Consider the following 13,249-nt stretch of genomic DNA (forward strand, 5'->3'; position numbering starts at 1 on the left):
AAACTCTGTCCAGTATAAGGACATTTGATTTCATTCTCGCTTGCAATCCGATCTCAATAACTTTCAGCCATGGTGTTGAGAGAGTTCTCTTGAGAGAATTACCCTGGTGGTTGATTGGGGTGTTATGTTAGACCCCAAGTTAAAGTTTTCCGAACACATTTCTACCATGGTAAATAAAGGAATTTGACGACCCCCATATAACAAAGACTCTCTATACCTCGCTTGTTCGTCCGATCTTAGAATACGGCTCCTGTGTATGGTGCCCTCAGTACAAACTACACCAGGACCGTATAGAATCAGTACAGAAAAGCTTTTTACTCTTTTCTCTGCGGGGCCTTAACTGGGATGAAGGTGTGAGACTCCCATCTTACTCTAGTAGACTACTATTAGTAAACCTCCCATTCTTAGTTAACCGTAGAAAAATGCTTGGTGTGATATTTATGCACAACTTGATCAGGGTTGACATAGACATCCCTGATCTGTTGATCCGCATAAACTTCACGATTCCTATTAGACTGACTAGAAATTTTATACCGTTGTTCATGCATGCATGAACCGTTTAGGTATAAACGGTTAATTAATTTTCTTCCTTTTATTAAATTACTAATCGTTACACACTTTTGTAGTAATTAGTAATTGTAGTGGTATTTGTATTTTGATTGCATGCTTAATTTCTTAGTTAGGTTAGATTAGGTTAACCCGGACGGCCCTCAGCGGGGCCACGCATTGGCCAATCTGGCCCTTAGTTATCCGGATAGGATGAAGTCCCCGAGAATCGAAGCATAGGCCAGCAGTTCCAGTGCCGTCCTTTTGGAGGCATCTTCCAGTGATGCCAACACTGGGGCGCCCAGGTATCTCCTCCTTGCCCTTGAGAGAGCCGGACAGTAGCAGATGAGATGTTCCAGGGTTTCGATAGCCCCAGGTTCATCACATTTCCTACAACTGTCTCTGTTGGTGATGCCTAGCTTAGCTGCATGTGCAGCAGCCAGACAGTGAACAGTAAGTATTCTCACTAGCAATCTACAGGCCTTTCGTGGTAGGTGCAGTAGGTAGTGGCTAAGTTTCTCGTTGCGTTCCTTGCACATTATCTTCGAGGTTCTGCAGGTGGTGGAACTCCTCCACCTGCTATTAGTCTGTGTTCTAGCCTGCTTCTCTAGATCGCATTGCAGCGTTCTAAGGGAGACAGGCACGTTCTCGGTTCTCCTATTCTCCAGCCCGACTCTCCTTAGCTAGTACGTCCGCCGCTTCGTTTCCTTCAATGCCCTGGTGGCTGGGAACCCAATAGATTCGCCCTGTCGTTTTCGTGCTTAGGATGTCTAATGCCTCCCTGCTCGCCAAGACACTTCTGGAACTGACCGCGGACGACTGCATGGATCTTATCGCCGCTTGGCTGTCGACGAATAGGTTGACCGCATCGTGTGCTCGTTCTGCGAGGAGAGCGACCTCCGCTGCTTTCCCGATGGCAAAAACTTCTGCCTGGAATATGCTGCATTGGTTCGGTAGCTTATACGACAGCCTTATCTCAGGGTCTGTACAGTAAAGGCCCGCTCCTAATCCTCCGTCCATCTTGGAGCCATCTGTGTATATATTGATGTCCTCAGTTTGGTCCCTTCCAATTTTCCAGTCCTCAGGTCCCAAAGATGTGGTTGTTTTGACGTCAAGGCAAGTTTGGGGGGTCATGTAATCAGTTGATCTGGTCATTTCCCTGCCGATTGAACTATGCCCGTATCCTTGTGGCGATAGACTTCCTGATGCTATGAGGCGTTGTGCTGCTTTTCCCGCAATCAGGCGAGCGTGGATGTCCAGGGGGTCGATTCCGAGTACAGTTTCGAGTGCTTTTGTTGGGGTTGACCTCAGCGCCCCTGTAATACAGAGCAGAGCCTGTCGCTGACTCTTTTCCATAAGCTTATGGTATGTCTTCTTTTCAGTAGCCTGCCACCACACTAAGGCTCTATACAGCAGAGTTGGTCGCACCACCGAGATGTAGATCCACTGCATTAGAGCAGGTTACAGGCCGTCTTGTCCGCGTTGATACTGAGTCCTACCTCTTCCGCCCACTCACGTATCTCCCTGAGTGTACGTTCCATTAAGGAGCTGAGGATCGATGGACATACACCCGTAATAAGTTTGCTTATGTCGTCCGCATAAGCTGTTATCTTTGGGGCCTTCCTTTCAAATCTCCTGATGAGGTCGTCGACCGCCAGATTCCACAGTAGTGGCGACAGGACTCCACCCTGAGGTGTGCCTCTGTGTGCCCCCTTTACCATGGAAGCAGTGCCCCACTCCGATTGCACCCGTCTGCAACTTAGGAGGTTTTTGATCCAGACGTTGATTGCAGGGTGTATGTTATTCGCTTCTAGGCGACTTTTTATTGCGGTTGTGGCCACGTTGTTGAATGCTCCTGAGATGTCCACAAATGCTCCCAAAGCATACTTTTTGTTGTGAAGGGCGCTCTCGATGGTGGCTACTAGCGAGTGTAGTGCCGTCTCCACTGATTTCCCTTTGGTGTAGGCGTGTTGGTTTGTTGACATCAGTCCCTCTACCTCATTCCTGATGTGCAAATCCAACAGCTTTTCTAGTGTTTTTAGTATAAAGGAGGTAAGGCTTATCGGTCTGTAATCCTTGGGACTCACGTGGCTGCACTTTCCTGCCTTAGGGAGGAAGACAACTCTCGAGGTTCTCCATTGGATGGGGATATAGACCGTACTTAGGCATGCTGAGTATATTGCGAGGAGCCATGGGGTAATAACCTCTTTGGTCAACTGCATCATGGCTGGGAATATCCCGTCCAGTCCTGGTGCTTTTATGCCCGCGAAGGAGTCTATGGCCCAGTGGATTCTCTTAGTGGTTAACAGACCTATTGGAGGGTGCTGTTCCTCGGTTCCTAGGTCCTGATGCTCCTTGGCGTCAGTGACCTCGGTGCATCCAGGGAAGTGCGCCTCCATTAGTGCTGTTAGGGCTTCTTTGCTGCCCTCTGTCCACTGTCCGTTGTCTAGTTTTAGTTGGCTCTGTACTGTGGGCTGCTTTGAAAGCAGCTTCCAGAGCCTAGCGGTTTCGGGCACTTTCTCGATGTTGGCGCAGAAGTTTCTCCACGAGCTTTTTTGTGCCTTACGTATTTCCTTCTCGTAGCTCCTAAGTATAATTTTATATTCCTCATTGACACTCTCTTCGTTCGCTTGTTTGGCGATCTTGAAGAATTCCTTGAGGTTGTTTCCTTGGAGAGAGAGATCTCGGTTCCACCAGAGTGGCTTGGACCTCCTCTTCGTTCTCGCGGGTTTGCACGATGCATGGTAGACGTTCAGGAACTGGTTGGATAGGGTCTTTATGGACTTTTCTATATCTTCCGCGGATTTCACTGTTTACAGTTAATGCATTTTGGTGTTGTCGTTTCCAATGCCCCCACTGTAAAGATCATTTGCTACCGCATATGCGCATGCAGCGGAATTCTTTCGTCTCCTTATGTCGCAATCTCTCGGACTCTGCTTAACAGAGTCCCCGAGCAGCTCTAACGCTCTCGGGCTATCATACGCTCTCGCTCGCGTCTAAGCTTGCTGCATAGGGCCCGGCAGATTGGCCCGTCAGCCCTTGCATGGGCAGTCTTGAGCTAATCGTCGCAGCTATTAGATTAACATCCACGTATCAATCGTTCGCCCAATCATCCCCATATGTACATACGCGATAAGTTGGTTTACATATACAAATAAATTGTGAATTATAAACATCCTCTCGACTCACATTAACATCAAATTGCAACAGTTGTTAAAAACGCTTAATAGCTTAACATTTGGTGACCCCGACGTGATTGTGCAATAAATACTCCATCAGTGCAATCACAAACTAATATAGCATTCAAAGATCTAAACTAATTGCCATCTCAACCAGTGTCATCGACCACATAAGTTATCCATACATATATACACCGGCCTCCCCTGCATATTCGGTAGTGCACGTAGATAGCTGTTGGCTTGCGCTTCTCTTTTCGGTCATCTTCCCGCAAGAAACGTTTCTTACACCGGTCGCCTTTGTATATACAGTTCGTAAATAGCTGTTCGCTTGCTGTGCTCGGTTCTTGTCGTCTATTGCTCGTGTTACTCTTTGCGATCATCTTCCCGCTAGAGACGTTGGTCTTTCTGCTAACGCTGCCGCTACCATGGAAATCATTAGATTTGTTGGAAAACAGATTCAATAATCGGCGATCGGTCTTTCAGGCACACATCAATGAGATCTTGGCGCTCCAGGCTGTGGAACCTGGGTCAGTGGTCATGCTTCGGGAGCTTTCAGACAAGTTCAATTCACACTGGATCCAGCGAGCCAAGAGAAGTGGGAGGAACGATTCAACGACCCCCCATTCGCCAACTTAATTCCGTCGTGGGAATCTATGGCCTCGTTCTTGGAGCAGCGATGCAGATCATTGGAGACGATGGACTTTTCTATGGCAAGCTATGCGTTGAGCAATCAGGTGGGCAGAAGTAGAAAGCATAATAATTCTAGGTCCACATTGGTTACAACGAATCAAACCGTAGCACCCTGCGCGCTGTGTAACGATGGTGCTCACGAGGTCCAGCACTGTCAGAAGTTTAAAGCGCTGTCCCCCACAAATCGCCATAGAGAAGCCAAGCGGCTTTCGTTATGTATAAATTGTCTCAGAACAGGGCATCGATTACTTCAGTGCACCTCGAACAACTGTCGTACCTGCGGGGGTAGACACCATACCCTCCTTCATTTTGGTAGCCCTGAAGATACCGCAGTCCAAGGGAAATCAGCGCCGTATACTCCATCTCAGTCTACGCTGTCTGAGTCTACGCCGTCTGAGCATACCACTGAGCCCTCTACTTCAGCGGCTACCTCGTCTGCCATTATTGCCCAAGATCTCAGGAATGGTGTTGTTCTACTTGCCACGGCCACGGTCTTAGTCAAAAATCGTTCCGGAGTTTTAGTTCCCTGCCGAGCGTTGCTGGATTCCGGCTCCCAGTTGCATCTAATAACTTCTCGTTTCGCGAATCAGCTTCAGCTTCGAAAAATGAAATCATCGACTGCAGTCTCGGGAATAGGCGACTCTAGCTTCGTCACGGATGGATTTTCGGTCAACGTTAGCCTGCACTCTCGCTCATCGGATTACTCAACTCTCATCACTGCCATTGTAGCCTCTAGCATAACCGATCGACAGCCAAGCTTTGGAATTGACACTCAAAACTGGAACATTCCATCTAACATACCACTAGCTGATCCGGAGTTTTATAAGCCGGAGCGCGTCGATTCGCTAATTGGTGCAAGTCTGTTTTTCGAGCTCCTGTGTTGGTCAGGTCAAGCTACTGCCAGGATTGCCTTCAATTCAGAAAACGAGCTTAGGATAGGTCGTGTCTGGAAGTTGTTCGCGTTTAAAAGGCTCCTCGTTGATGGTCTCTCGCGCTCGGGCCGTAGCTGCTGAGGATAATAGTCCAGAGGATCGGCTTGAGGTGCTTCTTCGGAGGTTTAGGGAGGTTTTTGGGAGGTTTTGCATCGAACCAATAATAAAGTCTACCAAAGAAGAGCTAGATTGTGAAGCACACTTTGTGCAGCATTTCCGTCGACTACATAAAGGCGATTATTGTGTTCGGCTGCCAGCAAAATATCATTTGGATCTCCTTGGAGAATCTTACAATCAAGCGCTTCGTAGATTCCTGACCCTTGAGAGAAAGTTAGATCGTCGCCCTGATGTTAAATCTCAGTATGCAGCATTTATAAAGGAGAACCTTGATTTAGGCCATATGTCTCAGGTTCCTACCCAGTCAATCAGCAACTGCCGATATTTTTTGCCTCACCATTGCGTCATGAAGGAAGATAGTTCTACGACCAAGCTTCGCGTAGTTTTTGATGGATCCGCTTCAACCTCATCTGGATATTCCCTGAACGACGTTTTAATGGCTGGTCCCGTAATCCAACCCAAACTGTTTCATATTCTTGCTCGATTTCGGTCATACGCCGTTGTGATTACGGGAGATATCTGTAAGATGTATCGTTGTGTAAGAGTCTCGACCGAGGATAGCAACTTGCAGTGTATTCTGTGGAGAAACTCCAGGGAAGAAGACTTGCGTGTGTTTCAATTAGACACCGTTACTTATGGGACGAAGCCTGCCTCCTATTTATCTGTGCGAGCGATGCATCAGTTGGCAATGGACGAGCAGATGGCGTTTCCAGTTGGAGCTGAAATCCTTCGCCGTGACTTCTACGTGGATGACTTGATATCTGGAGCCAGCTCTCAGGAGGAGGCTATCCGAATTCGGGAGCAAACTACTGGAATTTTGTCTAGAGGTCAGTTCAGATTGAGGAAATGGTGTTCGAACGTCCCTGCTGTGCTGGATGGAGTTCCGGAAGAGGACAAGGAAACATATTTGAAGTTCGACGATGGCAGCCATGTGACTAAAACTTTAGGACTTGCGTGGGATCCGGTCTCTGATCTACTATTATTTTCGTTCTAGGCCCTTCAATCTTCTTTGAATTCCTGCAGGCGCTCTGTTTTGTCATCCATAGCGCGATTCTACGATCCTCTCGGACTAGCTGGTCCCGTAATTACTAAATCCAAAATCTTTCTCCAGCGTTTGTGCCAAGAGAAGTTGTCCTGGCATGAAAGCCTTCCAGTCGCACTGAACAACGAGTGGCAGGAAATATGCACCAGTTTTGGTCAGATTCGTCGACTTGAATTTCCTCGGCTTGTGCTCCTTCCAGACTCTACGCTGGAAATTCACGGATTTTGCGATGCCAGCATCGAGGCTTATGGTGCATGCATTTATGTCGTGTCCAAGAGTCAGCATTTCAGCAGTCACTTACTTTGTGCCAAACCTCGTGTGGCTCCTTTGAAGACACTCCGGTTCCAAAGTTGGAGCTTTGTGGAGCGGAGTTGCTGGCTAGGCTCATATATGAGATAGCTGGAATGAATGTCTTTAAGGGAAGGTGTTACTGGTGGTGTGCGCTCTCTTGGATTCGCACCAGCCCTTGAACTTCGTCGGAAGGCTCTTCTGGTTAAATCGCCCTACATGGTCATTGTTGCTGATTCCAAGTATGCGAATTCATTTGCTTCTTTGCAACGAGTTTTCAGATACATTCACAAGTTTTGCAACCGAATTCGGCACCCCGGACTCACTGTCTCAGACATTGAACATGGAACCCAGATATTGCTACGACTAGTCCAGCGTACTCAGCTATGGGAGGACATGAAGTCACTGCGGGCAAGGGGAGCAGTCTCCTCATCGAGCTCAATCGCATCGTTATCGCCATTCATGGATCAGTTTGGACTTCTCACGGTAGATGGTCGACTGAAAAACTCTTCGTTGGATTTTGATGGCCGTCATCCAATCATCTTGCCCAGCAGCCATCCACTGACTCTTGCAATAATCTCCCATTTTCATGAGCGGAATCTGCACGCTGGTCCTCGAGCTTTGCTTGGAATAATTCAATCCCAATATTGGCCTATTGGGGGGAGGAAGACGGTAAACAAGGCAGTCAAGGCAGCAATCAATTTTTGTCGGCGCTAAGAATGAGCTGATGGAATTAAAGCGCCTGGTCCTCAGCGATGACCATCAGAAGGCACTGCTGGATTTTTGCTTGGTAGAGGCTATAGACTGGCACTTCATTCCTCCGCGCTCCCCTCATTTTGGTGGTCTATGGGAGGCTGCAGTGAAGACGGCCAAGTACCACTTCTACCGTGCGATAGGCAACTCGGTTCTTGGATTTGACGAGCTGCGTTGTTGTGCCACATCACGGCAGTGATTAATTCAAGACCTTTAGTTTCAATTTCAGAGAGCCCTGCCGATCTAGATGTTCTAACTCCAGCGCATTTCTTTCATCCGTGCTGTAATGAGACATAAGATGAGCATGGATTCCCTTCCGTACGAGTACGGTGGTTCTGTTCCTGCTTACCGATGTTGAGTAAAGAAGGTTGTAATTTGAGGACTTTAGTCCGGCCACAGAGTTGCCTGACGCAATCCACGGCTTCTGGACTAAAGCAATGTCAGCGTGCCCTTGCTCCGTGGCAATGTAGAACTTCGCAGACGCTACCTTGCTTTTATGAAGATTGAGTTGCAGCACCCTTAGTGTCATGGGTGGCTAACTCAACATCGCACGACGGGTTGACTATGATTGTCAGGTCCTCCTCCTCGTCCGAGTCGTCCAGCGCAAGACCCTGGGCGGCCTCCACTATGGTCTCCAGACCTAGGTCCTTCTCGACCTTGCCTGCCTGGAGGGTGTGCACATTTCTTAGTAGTTTCTTAGTAAGTTTAGTGCTAATTTTCCTCGAATGTTAGTCTAACAGCTATCTAACACAAAGAACAAAAATCTGTTGCATCCACAATATTGCAGGTACTAGAAAACTAGAAACGCACAATCATAGAGTATAACTATATATATCAGATTGCTGAATCTGGATCAGATTAGAAAATTTTTACAGCCGAAAGGAACAAATAAATTTGCAGTGGCTACGCAGCGCCCGACGTCACGCTCAGACTGATTTTCTGTCTCTCTCGCACGCACTCTTTGTCGTGTCGTTTAATATTAGCGGCGTCTGCCGGAGGAGAGCCATACTGACTAAGTATCGGGTATAAATGTAGAGTTGCGGTGTCCGCAGCAACTCACAACGTTCCCCCTCGTTTACTTCGTAACTCTGACATTCCAGCAGACATTAGATGCATATCCTTCCAATGTGGGTACAAGTCATAGTATACGATCATGGTCCACTCAGAAGTTGCTATTCGTGATGTTCCAAGCTTCTCATAAAATATTGCAGGCTTGTTTGCGAATTGTGTCACATTTATTGACTGTGACAATGCTAATGGAAGTATGAGCAACAGCACTAATAATGTTGATGTTAATTTAGGTAAAAATATTCTTGTTCGCTGTTTGGGTGGCTCATTATTTTCCGTGCTGTCATTGATCACGTTGTTGGAACGTTTGATTGCCACATCTTCGGGCGCTTGTATACGCCAGATGCTGTTTTAACATCAACTACTTTTACGTGGTTGTCCTGTCCAGGATATGTCTTAATGATGCGACCCATTGGCCACTTCATTACTGGAAGGTTGTCTTCCTTCACCAAAACTAATAATCCTTCAGGTACGTTTGGTGAAGCGGTCTTCCACTTATGCCGAGCTTGCAATTCTTGGAGGTATTCCGTAGACCATTGTTTCCAGAATGAATGCTTTAGGAGCGATACCAATTCCCAACGCTTTACCAATGTTTTTCCTTGTTGATCAACACTGACGACAGGTGGCGTTGTCAATGGTTCCAATCAAGAAGTGTCCTGGGCTGAGAGCTGTTGTATCAGTGGGGTCATTTGACATTGGAGGGATGGGTCAAGAATTGAGAATCGCTTCAATTTCGATTATCACTGTGTTCAATTCTTCAAATGTCAAAGAATGTTATCAGCAGCTTTTTTGCAGCTTTTTTGCTGATTTTACCGCTGCTTTGCAGAGGCCGCCAAACGATTGAGCCCTGGGAGGAATGAATTTAAATTCCACTTGTTTTTCACTGCCTTTGTGGAAAATCAGCAGAACACGGTGATGTATACCTTATCTGGTCTTTTGCCTCGGATCTTATCTTTTGTTTACGTTGACATGCAATGAGTGCATCTTTCAAGAGACGGTGCAATTACTGCACTGTCAAGTGTCGCGTGTGACACCAGCAGAAGGCTGTTACGCGAGCATGCAGGAAATATAGCTGTTAGACTAATATTCGAGGAAGATAAGCACGAAAGTTTCTAAGAGAACTAGACATGCATTCAAAATAAGCATAAAAATAAAAATACCACTTCAATTACTAATTACTAGAAAGATGTGTAAGGATTAGTAATTTAATAAGAGGAAGAGAATTAGTGGTGGATATAATATGGGAGAGGGAACTATAATCCGAGCATAAGACCATAAACGGTTCATGCAAGGAATAATTCGATCTACAAAGTGGAAGGAACAACGGTATAAAATTTCTAGTCAGTCTAATAGGAATCGTGAAGTTTATGTCTATGTCACCCCTGATCAAGTTGTGCATAAATATGACAACAAGAATTTTTCTACGGTTAACTAAGGATGGGAGGTTTACTAATAGTAGTCTACTAGAGTAAGATGGGAGTCTCACACCTTCATCCCAGTTAAGGCCCCGCAGAGAAAAGAGTAAAAAGCTTTTCTGTACTGATTCTATACGGTCCTGGTGTAGTTTGTACTGAGGGCACCATACACAGGAGCCGTATTCTAAGATCGGACGAACAAGCGAGGTATAGAGAGTCTTTGTTATATGGGGGTCGTCAAATTCCTTTATTTACCATGGTAGAAATGTGTTCGGAAAACTTTAACTTGGGGTCTAACATAACACCCCAATCAACCACCAGGGTAATTCTCTCAAGAGAACTCTCTCAACACCATGGCTGAAAGTTATTGAGATCGGATTGCAAGCGAGAATGAAATCAAATGTCCTTATACTGGACAGAGTTTAACATCATCCGCTTACATAAGTACTCGAGAGTATGTTAATACTGAAGACAAGTCATTAATGAAGAGTGTGAAGAGTAAGGGGCCTAGATGGCTGCCCTGTGGTACTCCCGAAGAAACCTTTACTGGTAAAGAGAGGGAGTTTTTGAAGAGTCCTCTTTGAGACCTGGAACAAGGTTAGGTTAGGTTAGGTTGAGGCGGCTGCCGGGCTCGCTCGGAACCCGTCACACTTAGGCCGGTTTCGGCCCATTGTGACGCATAGGATCATTTCCTTCCTGCGTTGTGAGACTTCCTGTCAGCAATTATCCCATCCAGATGCTCTCATAAAGTTCGCTATCCTCCTGGGACATAGTTTGGACATCTCTGAGATGTCGTGTAGAAAGGCTGAGCCCAGGTGCTGTAGCCTTCTTCTGCTGAGAGCTGGGCAGGAGCAGAACAGATGTTCCACTGTCTCCTCCTCTTCCTCGTCTCTACAGCTGCGACAAAAATCGTTATGTGGGGCCCCCAGCCTGTTAGCGTGGGTGCCTATTAGCCAGTGTCCCGTGAGGGAACGTGTGACTACGCTGCACCTTTTCCTGCTTAGCTTGAGGAGCTCGGAGGTGCGCTTCATGTCCATGGTCGGCCATGTTTGCCGAGTTATGCGACATCGTGGCACAATTTGCCACATATCGTTTGTTAGTCGCTTGTATTGCTCCCTTATAATGAGCTTACAGGTGGCCATTGGCATACAGATATCCTCCTTGTCTTGGAGAAGGGGGATTGTAGTGCCAGATCTGGCCAGCTCGTCCGCTATACAGTTGCCCTCGATATCCCGGTGGCCCGGGACCCAAATTAGGCTAATAGCAAATTGCTGAGCCATCTCGTGCAGAGATCGCAGCCTGGCTGTCGCTATAAATGTTTAGCTTGGTTGCCGTGACGGCAGCCGCTTGTAGGCAGTCTAGAGCCTCCCTGATTGCTATGACTTCCGCTTGAAAGACACTGCAATGATCTGGGAGTCTGACGGAATGCCTTATGTTTAGCTGTTCAGAGTAGATTCCCCCTCCGACTCTGTCGTCCAGCTTTGATCCATCTGTGAAGATGTTTATGGCCCCATCTGGGCCTGGGAGTCCCTCGAGCCATTCGTCTCTGTGAGGCATGATTGTGTCGAAAGGAGTGTCTGTGTACTCTCTTGGAACTTGGTAGTCTGTTTTTGAGGGGACGGTACTGCTATTATTTAATATGGCTGAGTGACCTATGCACTGTGTCACCCATTGATCTGAGTCTCGTAGACGTATTGCTGCTGCTTCTGCCCGTTCCTTTCCTGCGAGGTCAAGGCTCTGTAGGCATAGGATGGCATTTAGCGCATCATTTGGGGTGGTGCGAAGAGCTCCGCTGATGCATAGGGCGGCAGTCCGCTGGACTTTGCCCAGTTGCTTGGTGATCGCCCTTTTTGATAGGGCCGGCCACCACACCGTAACACCGTAGAGTAGTATTGGTCTAACTATAGCTTGATATATCCATTGGACTATGCTTGGGATCATACCCCATCTTGTAGGCGGGACCTTGTATTTATTTGTGAATAGTACGAGTTCCGTTTTTGAGGGATTTACTCCCAGACCGCGCGATTCTGTCCAATCCGACAGTTGCGCTAGCTTTGTGGACATTAGGTCGCACAGTGTTTGGGGGTTGGTGAGAAATGAGCCTCGTAGTTTTTAATTCAATGTTCATGTATATTGCGATTGACCTATTTACACGCTCATGATTGTAGTACACCGCCTAAGTAACTATTTTTACGCGCATAGCTGTGTTGTTGTTTTGCTCGTGTCCAAAACATAGCTGTAATGTTCTCACACGCATAGCCAAGCCCGCAGCTGCACACGCACGCAGCGATGTGTACCGTTTGGCATTGGACCGTCGCATCGCCTGATCTTCCAATTCCCTTTTAGCTCGACTTCTTTTCGCGGAGTTGAGTCAGTAGAAACTTCTAGACGAAGCCGCCCGCACGCTTACTTTGAGCCGCAGTAGAAATTTCTAGACGAAACCGCACGCACGCATACTTTGTACCGCCGCAGAAACGATCCCCCCGCTGTTCTTGTAATATACTTGCAAAATAACCACCAACATTAAATAATCAATAAAATAAATAAGCTCAAGATATAAACGATTATACAGTCCACTAATTCATAACCAGGGGTGTTTGGGGGTTCCCCGAGAAGATAATCGCAACGTCGTCCGCATAGGCCACGACTTTGCAGCCCCCCCTTCTAGGTCCCATAGAATCTTGTTGACTGCTATGTTCCACAGAAGAGGAGACAGGACACCACCTTGCGGGGTGCCTCTGTTGACATACCTTGACTGGGCGGACGATCCCATCGATGATGTCACCGTCCTGCATGTGAGCAATTGATCAATGAGCATCACCAAGTGACGGTCCACCCCCAGGTCAGTCAGGGCTTCTGTAATGGCACCCGGTACAACGTTGTTGAAAGCTCCCTCAATATCGAGAAAGGCTATGTGTGAGTAATCTTTGTGATGCAGAGATTTCTCTACCGCTGAGATCACTTCATGAAGAGCCGTTTCCGTGGATTTTCCTTTCCGGTAGGCATGCTGTGCGCCTGACAGCAACTGAGGGTGTATAGTTGTCCTCAGTTGCAGCCCGACGAGTCTCTTAAAGGTTTTGAGGAGGAAGGACGATAGGCTGATTGGTCTAAAGTCTTTTGCAGCTGAGTGCGAGGCTTTCCCAGCTTTGGGAATGAAGACTATCTTTGCCTTAAGCCATGTTCGCGGGATTGTACCCACAGCCAGTATCTTCCTGAAGA

Source organism: Drosophila pseudoobscura, chromosome X (genome assembly GCF_009870125.1).
Source record: "Drosophila pseudoobscura strain MV-25-SWS-2005 chromosome X, UCI_Dpse_MV25, whole genome shotgun sequence".
In the NCBI taxonomy this organism is placed as follows: domain Eukaryota; kingdom Metazoa; phylum Arthropoda; class Insecta; order Diptera; family Drosophilidae; genus Drosophila; species Drosophila pseudoobscura.